This window comes from Ailuropoda melanoleuca, chromosome 15, assembly GCF_002007445.2.
Source record: "Ailuropoda melanoleuca isolate Jingjing chromosome 15, ASM200744v2, whole genome shotgun sequence".
In the NCBI taxonomy this organism is placed as follows: domain Eukaryota; kingdom Metazoa; phylum Chordata; class Mammalia; order Carnivora; family Ursidae; genus Ailuropoda; species Ailuropoda melanoleuca.
This window is the reverse complement of record NC_048232.1, coordinates 77,347,492-77,358,059: the sequence shown is the minus strand read 5'-3', so window position 1 is coordinate 77,358,059 and position 10,568 is coordinate 77,347,492. Positions and strand designations below refer to the sequence as shown.

Here is a 10,568-nt window from a genome sequence, read left to right as displayed (position 1 = left end):
CGGACCCGGAGCGCATCCGCAGGCGGGCGCCACGGCTGAGGCAACCTACCTCTCCACGCCCCCACGCCCCGGGCGCCGGTTTCCAGGAGGCTCGCACGGTAAGCGGAGCGCCGCCGCGAAGTAGACTTTGTGGGGTTTCCGGAAACTGGGAGCCCCCTCCCGCCCTCGGCCCCTCAGACGGGGCTGCTGGTGGCGTCCTCGCGCCCGGCCGCGTCCCCGGCGCGCCGGCCCTGTGCCCGCGGGATGCGGGCGCGCGGAGGGCCCGGGAGGGAGGCGACGAGCCCCCGCGCCACGCTCCCTCCACAGGCTGCCGCAGCCCGGCCCGGGCCCGACCCTGCGAAGGACAGGTCCGCGCGGGAAATGCCTGGGGCGCGGGACGCTGGCTCCCGGCCGGACCTCCGCTCGGCGCAGGTCTTCAGACCCCTCAGGAGCTGTTGGCCTGGGGCAGGGAGTCAGATTTGTCACACCATTTCCTATTTCCAGCCGCCCTGAGGCGCAGGAGGAGATCTCCGAGCGGCTCCCTGGCCGAGCTCGGAGCGGAGACTGGCCCTGGATACCGCGCCCCGTGTGTTTATTCAGCATTCACCCGGCTTCCCCCGTTGTGTGCCAGGCACTGTGTTGAGCCCTGGCGCACGAAGACGGGCTTTGGAGGGTATCTTGGGGCAAAGAAGGACAGTAGGAGGAACAGTTACCGAACACTGTAGTACAGGGGACGCGAGGTGGAAAGCGGGAGTGAGGGAACCGGGAGGGCTTCGGAGCGGAGGTGACCACTGAGTGGGGACTGGAGGAATCGTAGGGTTAGCCCCACCGAGAGCTGGTGCAGGGGGAGGGCTGGTGGGATAGCGGGAATTCCAGATGGTTTTTCTTGTGAGAGGGTAAGGAAGCTGAAAAAGTCCATCAAGTACACGTAGGACCAGGGCTTACTGGGGGTGGGAAATGAGCTATCGGCATGGCAGGGGGCTAAACCACGCTCAGGCCTTAAAATGCAGCCTTAGACTATCTCGAATTTTGTCCTGGGATGGAGTGCAGTGGAGGAATTCTGGCCAGTGACCAGGTCACTCTGGCAGCTCTGTGGAAAATGGATGGAGACTGGAGCAGCAGAGAGCTGGTAAGTTGTAGTTGCTGTTCAGACTTGGCTGTGAATACTCTGGTTCCAGAAGGCAACCCCAAAGGCCCAGGAGCCCTGCTCCCTGGCCTCTGGGCATGGATTTGGGCCAGGAGATGTCGCCCACGTGACACTTGCTTCTGCAACCTGCGGGCCATTTTTACATTGTTTCTTACATTTTACATTGTTTGACATCAACCTTGTCATCAGTGATGGACCCTGGAGGATTGGGAAGGGTACCTCTTCCCTTCTCTTTCTGTCTTACAGAGGCACAGTCTTAGCTGTTAGAGGCTGTAGTTAAAAAGCAAGGTGTCACTTGGGAGTCAGACCAGAAAGTCACTTTAGCTCTGTGCCTGGGGGTTGTAATCAACCTTTCTGAATTTTAGTTTTCTGATTTAAAAGGAAATATCATAACTACCTTTATTAGGTCAGGTTCCCTGGAAAAAGGCTCAGAGATTCTGAGGTTTGTGTATAGGGGGACTTTGGGGGAGTGGTTTCACTGTCCAAGGGGGTGAGGGGTGAAGAAAACAGGACTGGGCAGAGGGAGAAGTGGACCTGTGATGCAGTGCAAAAGAAGCCTCAGTTGATCCCCTGAGGCATAGGGGCCAAGCCTTCGAAGCCCCATGTTGAACAGCTAGTAGATGCAGAGGTTGGGGGGCATAACTTTGGTTGTCCCTTCAGCAACACAGTTCCTGAAGAAGGACTCAACCAACACTCCTGGCAGCAGTGCACACTGGAGTAAGGAGTGCCTTGTTTGGAAGGGGATTGAGAGCTGTACCACAGCAGCCACCTCTGCAGGATGGCCTTGGGAAGTAAATGTAACTTGACAGAAACTGGTTGGCACTGCATCCAGTGCAGAACAGGCATTTAAAAAGGGTTCATTTCTCTCGCCTTTAAACTTCTTGACTGCATCTGAAAGTGGATTGAGAATTTAGAGTTGGGTAAATAGGCTTTTTAGAGGAAAGGACTTCTAATAATAATAATAGCCACAATGACTACCATTTCCCATTACTGAGTGCCTATTATCTATATGCATTCTCTCCTAGTTGTCTAGTAATGTTCTGAGTTGGGAACTTTTACTCTTGTTTTATAGTCAACCCTGTCTTTTCCGAAACCCAACAAAGTATGTGTCCTTTTGCCATAAAATAATAGCAATAACAACAGCAGCAATCAAAACAATATGATTTGTTACACTCTATGAAGTGATTTCATTGGTGGTTTGATTAATTAATTCATTTATTTATCAATTATTAATTCAACAATGTGCATTGAGTGCTTCCTAAATGGCAGGGTGCTGTCCTAGGTGCTGGGAGTGCAGTGGAGTCTATCAGGGGAGAGACAGACATTAAATGCTTTGATTCTTCAGGAGCAAACATTGAAAGATAGAGCATCCCATTGCATAGCCAGGAAGTGATAGAGAGTAATAGTCCCTTTTCCCAATTGACTTTCTCATTCCTCAGCTTTAGTATAACCTCCTCAGAAAGGCCCCTTGGACCATCCTGTGTAAGGCAGGTCCCCTCCCTTTTACTCTCCTATCATAGTACTTGTTCCTTCATTTTATTTATTTCCTCGGTGGTGGTCCTCCCCATTAGACTGAAGGCTTCAGGAGGTCACATATTGCTTTATCTCAAGATCCCAGCACAGTGATTAGCACAGGTTTCTTGAAGAGTGAAATGAATGAAGCATGGATCTGCTTAACAGAGTAGTTAGGGAAGGTCATATTGAGGAGTGATATTTATATTGAAATCTGAGGCATGAGAAGGACCCAGCAGTGCCAAGCAATGCCAAGATCAAGAGGCAGAGAGAGCAGCTTGTTCAAGGATCATGAGGTGGAGGAATGGAGCACAGTGTGATTGGGGAACAGCCTGAGATGAATTTGGAGAAGTAGATGGGTCCTTGGAAGGCCATGCTGAGCTTGGATTTTATTCAAAGTGCAGTGAAAGGTCACTGAGGGATTTTAAGTCTAATAATGACTTAAGGTTGTAACATATATTTGTTCGTTGTCTGTGATGCCTCTAGGAGGGCAAGCTCCATGAAGAAAAGCGTTCAGTAAGTATTGCTAGAGTTAATGGATGATCTGGTTTATATAGCTACCAAGTGAAAAATGGAGGGAGAGGAATGGGATTTTGTCACAAATTCAGAGTTATGTGAGAGAGATGTTGGTGTCTTGGGTACAGAACAGCAGTGGTATTGGAGAAAAGTAGAAGGATTAGAGTTATATTTGGTTGTAAAATGGACAAGGTCTTGCTGATACATTAAATGTTGGGAATAGAGAAAAGGGAAGAATCAAGGGTGACCTGTAGGTTTATGGTTTAAGATTGGGGGGATGCCAAATGTCCATCAACAGGTGAATGGATAAACAAAATGTAGTATATACTGACAGTAGAATATTACTCAGCCATAAAAAGGAGTGATGTACTCCTATATGCTACAATGTGAATGAACCTCAAAAACATGCTAAGTGAAAGAAGACAGACAAAAAAGGTCACATGTTGTATGATTTCATTTATATAAAATGTCTAGAGTAGATAAATCTATAGAGACAGAAAGCAGATTGCTGTTTGCCTGGGACTTGGGGAAAAAGGGTAAATGAGGCATAACTGCTTAAAGGGTAAACAGTTTCCTTTTGAGTTGATGAAAATGTTTTAGAACTACATAGAGGTGGTAGTTGCACAACATTATGAATGTACTAAATGCCACTGAATTGTACACTTAAAATGGTTAATTTTATGTTCTGTGAATTTCATCTCAATTACCAAATTAAAAAAAAAAAAGATTGGTTGGGTGGGAGCACCACTAACAGAGTGGAGGAGACTGGGTGGGGAGCAGGTTGTGGAATTCACGTGCTGTCTTAGAGATACCCATGAGACATCCACATGGAGCCTGGGGGGAGGTCTGGGCTGGAGATATAAATATGGGAGTTGTCAGCACTTAGATGTCAGCCAACAAAATGGATGAGATCTAGGGAGAGACAGTATAAAGGAGCATATCACAGTCTGGATCATTCTTTAATTTGATCTTCATACCTATCTATGAGGGAGGTGCTGTTGTCTTCATTTTCAGATGAGGAAACTAACCCCCCTCCCCTGGCCCCCACATGAACTTGCCCAAGGTCAGACACTTTGTTCATCTGCATCTTCTGGCTTCTAGTGCTTTGCCATTCATTCCCATCTGAGCATGATGCCATTTAGAACTTTAGCAAGGGCCTTCCCTCCCCTCCTCCTCTCCCCTTCCTGACTGAGTACTCACATGTGGCAGGGACTGTGCTGGGCATATGTTGGTGGAGAAAGTAGAAATGGCTCTATTTGTGGAGTTTACGCAGTAAACCAGCAGCTGCAGTCCACTGATACAGGGGACCTTAGGAGCCTGAAGCAGGAGCATCTACCCCAGGTTTGGGAGGAGGAGGAGGCTTCCTGGAGAAAATGACAGCTAAGCTGAGATTCTCAGCAGAAGCAGAAAGATGGAGCCTGAGAAAGAGATGATTCTCTGGAGGGTTCATGATCCCTGAACACCTGCTATGGGAATTCGCCATTTTCTTCATTCCCCAGTTCTTCACAGGTTACTGGCATTTTCCGACTTACTGAGAGGGTTTTATGTGTTTCTATAACTCTGGAGGCAATAAGCAGAGAAGTGGCTTAGTTTGGTTTCAAGTGGGAGCTTCAGAGGGGTAGCCAGATAGAGCGCAAACAGCCTGGTTTTCAAAGCCAGGCTCCATCTCGTGAGCAATTGACTTATTCTCTCTGAACCTTACTTTTTATACCTGTGGAATGGAACCAGTAATGTGCATTGCTTAATGTAGGAAATAAATGAAATGACACAGTAAAGTATTAGGTACATAATAAATGCTCAGAAAAATGATATCTCTTTTATCTTTCGGAGAGGAAGAGTTTCTGAAAAGACTAGAAGTCCTCACACTCTGTACGCTATTTAAAATACAGATACACATCTTCCTTCTGAAGGCTTTGATGGTTCGGGATTCAGCACAGCATTCTGTATGTTTAGAAAGCAGCCCACATAATCCTGATAAAAGCAAGTCCAGGGACCATTGGCTTGACCACATACTTGAGTCATTGCTATGATGAACATGAAAGGGTTAAGCATCTAAAAGCAGAATTTTGCCTTCTAGGAATTACTAGCCAATGACAGTGCTGACCGATGATGTAATGTCTTTGGCTGGCACTCCATTGGTTAAGTGTATTGTTTCTCTCGCTGCTTCAGCTGTGTGAGGAGCAAAGCTGGAGCCCAAGGGTTAATAATTCTGTGGCAGCAGATAGAGCTATTTTTTCCCCCATTCCTCTTCTGCTAGGTGTGAGTGTATAGCCCAGCTCAGCAGATTGTTGCCCTTCTCCTTCCAATAAACAGCTGCTTCTTCCTCCTTACCTCCTCCCAAGCAGAGCACATGTCTCTGTAGTACTACAGAGGAAGAGGAGGAGGAGGGAGAAGGGGAGGAGGAGGAGGAGGATCAGGATCCTTTAGGGAAGAGAGAACCCTTTCAAAGTTCCACGCGGCAGTCTCTCCTTGCCACTGGGGACGGGCATAGCCCTCGCTGCTCTGGCCTACAAATGTCCCACTGGATGAATTGCTAAACTGCCACCTGCTTCTGAGCATTGTTCAACCTGGCGGGATCCTCAGAACCGGGAGGTGAGCCCAGGGTTTTGGAAAAGGGAGTGGGCCTAGCAGAGAGGAGCTCTAGACTGGAGGTCTAGAGAGAGGGAACAGCTCCAGACTGAAGGTCAAGCATAGGCTCCATCCCATAGCCCTGGCATGTAGTGTGAGCTTGGGCAGGACGGTTTCCTTCTTTGGGTCTGTTTGCTCAAGTGTATGGTGTGAGGATTGGACCACTGGCCGGGGAGTGTGCTGACCGGGGAGTGTGCTGACCAGAAGCTATAAACAGGCATGCTCTTGGTGTAGCTTTCTGTCAAATGATTTCTGTAGATAAATGCTTTGCTCCGGGAATCTTGGGCAACAGGGAAGTTTCAGGTGAGGAGTGTCTCCCTGGAGCCAGCTATAACCGAGGCCCCTCCTCATATTGTCTGGACTCTCTCTTTAGTGCTCCCACTCGGCCGAGTAGCCCTTGGTAGACTCTGGGCTGAGGTTTCTCCAGAAACACCTGAATGGTCTCAGGGATTTTAATCGTGTCCTTTGAGGGGACCTTTGGTTTCCTGATCCTTGAGTTATCAGTGCGCCTTAATGAATTTGGCTTTTCTAATTGCCCCATGCTGTGGCTCCTAAGGTGGGAGAAGGATTATTTTTGCATTATTGGATAGCTTAGCTATGACAGTTTTCTGGTGTATTTTTAGTGGGGCATGCGTTGTTATTGCCCCAGCCTGAAACTTCTCACCTTCCCCAAAGAGGTCCTAATGCAAGCACATCAGCCTCAAGGTGTAAATTGAAAAAAAAAAAAAAAAAAAAAAGTAGAAACGGGTTGGGATGGGGAGAGAGGAGCAGAATAACTGGAAAAGGCTGACGATAAGAAACTCTGACCTTCATTTCATAGGTAATTCAAGAAAGTCTGCCTTTTACAGACAAGCTCTGATGCTTGGAACACTTCCCTCTTTCAACACTCCAAAAAATACATAAATAAAAAGTTTTATTATTTTTATTTTTCAGAATTTAGTTGTGTGTGGAGAGTTACCAATTTCTTTAGGGAGAGTAGAGCTTGCAAAGCGTTCTCTCTGTGTCTTGTATGACCCTTGGCTTCTGCTGCCCTGTATTCTGGGTCAGGCTTTGCTGCTGAGGAGCATATGGGCTCTTCGGCAAGTCGGTGTGCCTCTCTGAGCCTTGTTTTCTGCATTTGTCAATCACGGGGGAAGGAGGGAGTTGGACTAGCTGACTTTTAAAGCCCTCTTAGCTCTGGCTGTCTGTGCTTTGGATTGCAAAAAGCGTTGGTAATCTGAGGCTGTTGATTAATTGGGTTGGATAGGTAAAGAATCTTTGAACAAAGGAGCGTGCAGCATGAGTCCTCTAAGTGCAGGGCTGTACACATGTTTAACTCAATTTCACTCCCTCAGTAGCTCTGGGAGTAGATGGAATTAACCCCATTCTACAGATATGAAATTACCCAAGATCATCATACAGTAGACTTTGAGACTGGTATTTGTGCCTGTGACCATACTGGGATGGTGGTACATGTCGGGATAATGGAAGGGCTGGAGCTGGAATCCTTACCTACCTTTGCTTTCATGCATGCTCTTCTTTCTACTACAAATCAAGCACTGATTTTAAGATTGACTTGTTCAGCCAGATTAATGTGGACTACCCAGTTTAATATCTGGGACAGCAGAAAAGTAGGGGACCCTGGGTCTGAAAGGGACCTTATGGTCCTTTGGACCAGGCCCCTCAATTTATAGCTGAGAAAATGGAAGTCTAGAGAAGTTAGGTGACGTGTTCCCTGTCACTCAGTGAGTCAGTAGATGGCATGGATGGAGACCAAGACTCCTTGATGTAGGTGTTTGAGGGTATATTGTTATTAATGAGTTTTTTTAAAATACCTTTCATCTGAGAAATTTGGGATCATTTGAATTTAGCTATTATCACCGTTGTCTATTCTCATCAGGCCCTTTGAAGTGCCAAAGGCTTGAAGTAAGAATCATTGAATCTGCACTTGGCATTGTGGCAGGTGTCTGAAACGTGAAAGGAGGATGGTAAGCAAGCTGAGTATGAGACCTGGTCAGTTTCTTTCAGGAGCCTCACGATGCAAGCTGTATTTCATGGGAGTCTAACTCACAGGTCAGCGATCTTTCTTAGTGGATGAGCTGGGTACGACACTGCTCCTTTTTCTCCTTGTGTGGCTGGCACCTAATTTATACCACTATAAGAATACTTGCTGCATGACATTTGGTCTCTGTTCTTTGTCTTTCCAACTAAGCTGCATGTGGAACTTAATCAGTGGAGCTGCCTAATGGGGAGGTGGGTGTCAATATCTTAGATGTGCTGAGATGTACACCCAGAAATAAAAACCATCAAGTAATTATTAAAAACCTCAATGCAGATACTTGACTCCTTCCTTGATCACCATAACATTAAGAAAGAATCATCTTAACACCAGGCTTCAAACGTCCTAATGATTATCATAGGAAAGAGGGGTTATAATTTTTCTGCAGGACTGAAGAGCAAAGCTAACAGCAATGGGTGAAAGTTGGAGGGGAGCAGATAGCAGATAAATAGAGGAAAAGTGTACTGATGGTGGGAGCTGTCTAATGAGTAAGTCCACCTTCCACACCCTTGTCATCAGAAGAGGGTAGTAACCCTCAGGGATTACTGCCCCACAAAGAGTAGCACTTGGTAGTTTTAATGCTCCTTGTAGACCCAAGATTTCTTGATGAGCTACCAAGCAGAAATAAATGGAGTATAGCAGAGCTGCATCTTAGTCTTTAGGGTCCAAAGCCATAGTATGGGGTGGAAATCATTTATAGCCAAAATAACCATTGAAAATATTTTAATTGCCAGAAAATTATATTACATGTGGTTTTGTGTATGCAACCCTGAACGGTAATTCATATGCTAACTAGCGTGTAAAACACTGATTTAGACTAAGAGAAGTAGCAACATAAAACCTATCTGTAGTTGTTTGGGTCTTCCTACTGTTCCGTCTTTAAGGTACTATAAGATTTCTCACTTGCATGGGGTAGGGGATGGAGAATTCTCAAGTGTCCTTGCTTGCTTGTAAGTATAATGCTATTCTGTTTGGATATACAGTCTCTAATACCATTAAATGTGTTTAACAGTTTGTTTTGAATGATAATGAAAATTAATATATGTGAGATAATATATGTGGAAACTTCGAACCCAGGAGCTGTTACAGTAGATGCTCTGTATAATTTTACTGAAAGGAAATAAGCATCTTGTTTTAGCATACGTCTCTATGCTGGTCTTTGAAAAATTTTAGAGAAGAACCTGACCACCTGTATCCAGGCTGGCATTTCATATGTGAAGCCTGTTTTATTTGGCTTCTCTGCACAGTGTTTACCCTCTTGCCCCTGAATACTGTTTCTAAAATCCAAAGTGGAAAAAGAATGAGTTTGGAAGCTTCACAGACCTGAATTCAAAACATTAGCCATTACCTATCATTGTGTGTCATTGGCCATGTTACTTAACCTCTCCATGTGGTTTTTTTTTTTTTTTCACTTGTGAAGACCTTGAAGGGTGGCTGGGGGCTTAAATGAGAACCTTTAGAGAGTATCTGAACATATATAGAGTAGGTGTTCTATAAATGGCTACAGAGAGGTGTTGAATTTTTTTTTCCCCTTCACTCTCACCTCAAACTTCTTGCCCACATTAGTAGCATTTCTTTATAGTTTTGTACAAACTTTCAGGAAACCTCATGTGACATTATTCTAAGAACGCATTTGCTTGCAGCCTTGTCCCCTCCTAGCTCATCTTCATGGCAGTCACCTAACCAAACATCAGAAAGCTGCACTCACAAGGGAAATGTGCCCAGTACATTTTTAAAACCCCAGTAGCTGATTTAAATATTCTGGGCTGGGATGTGTACTCAGGGGCCAAGTGGGCAGGCTATTTGAGGGGTGCTACAGAAGCCAAAGTATGGCTCCAAATTCAAAGCATTGGGGATTTCATCATTGAATTTTCATCCCTTGGGCTTATGTATTCATCCATTTAACAAATATTTATGGAGTTCTTATACTGTGATAGGCAGCGTCCTAGGTGCTGGGGGTAGATCAATGAACAATACAGATGAGATCCCTACCTTTGTGGATCTTATGTTCTGATGGGGGAATTGAAAATAACCACAAAACAGTTACGGTGTGGTATGTCAGTTAAGTGGCAAGGGCTGTGAAGAAAAATAAATGTGTAAGGGCATAGGAAGAGGCCCTTATAGAAAAGTCCATTAAAGGTCTTTGAGGAGTTGCTATTTCAGCAGGGAGAGAGTTTGAGAAGGTGTAACTAGAGAGGTACCCAAAACCAAGTCTGGTAGGGACTCATGAGCTGTAGAGAGAGATTTGGAATCTACTCTTAACTAGAGGTTTTGAGTAAGGAGGTTACATGGTTTGACTTATTCTTTTAATTGGTTTTATTTTTTAAATTGCCAAATGGTAAAGTTGATATTGTTTTGTTGTTTAGTTCTATGACTTTCACCACATGTGTAGGCACACGTGTGGATTCATGGAAGTACCAACATCATCATGAGGACACAGAACAGTTTCAACACCCAGAAACTTCCTTCCTAATGCCCCTTTCCAGTCACAAACTCCCCATCTCTAACATTTGGCAACAACAACTCTACTTTCCATCACGACCGTTTTGTCTTTCTTAGGATGTGATGTCAGTGGAATCATACAGTATATAACCTTCTGAGGCTGGCTTCTTTCCCTGGGCACAGTGCCTTTGAGATTCATCCGTGTTGTTGCAGGTGTCAATAGTTTGCTCATTTTTATTGCTGGCTTGAATTCCATTGTGTGGACATACCACAGTTTGTCCACTCATTTACCCTTGAAGGACAATT

General features: G+C 45.4%; 1 protein-coding gene across 4 annotated transcripts in view; it reads left to right on the top strand.

The window, feature by feature from the left end:
• The window catches only part of SYN3 (synapsin III), a 481,477-nt gene continuing 470,909 nt past the window's right edge, over positions 1-10,568 (top strand). For 2 of the 4 annotated variants that reach the window (XM_019802056.2, XM_034644234.1), the window contains exon 1: positions 1-98. The gene's annotated coding sequence lies outside the window, so the exon portion shown is untranslated. Of the gene's footprint in view, positions 99-5,384; positions 5,747-10,568 lie in introns of those variants that run through there. The other 2 variants (XM_034644236.1, XM_034644235.1) reach the window with 1 other exon arrangement.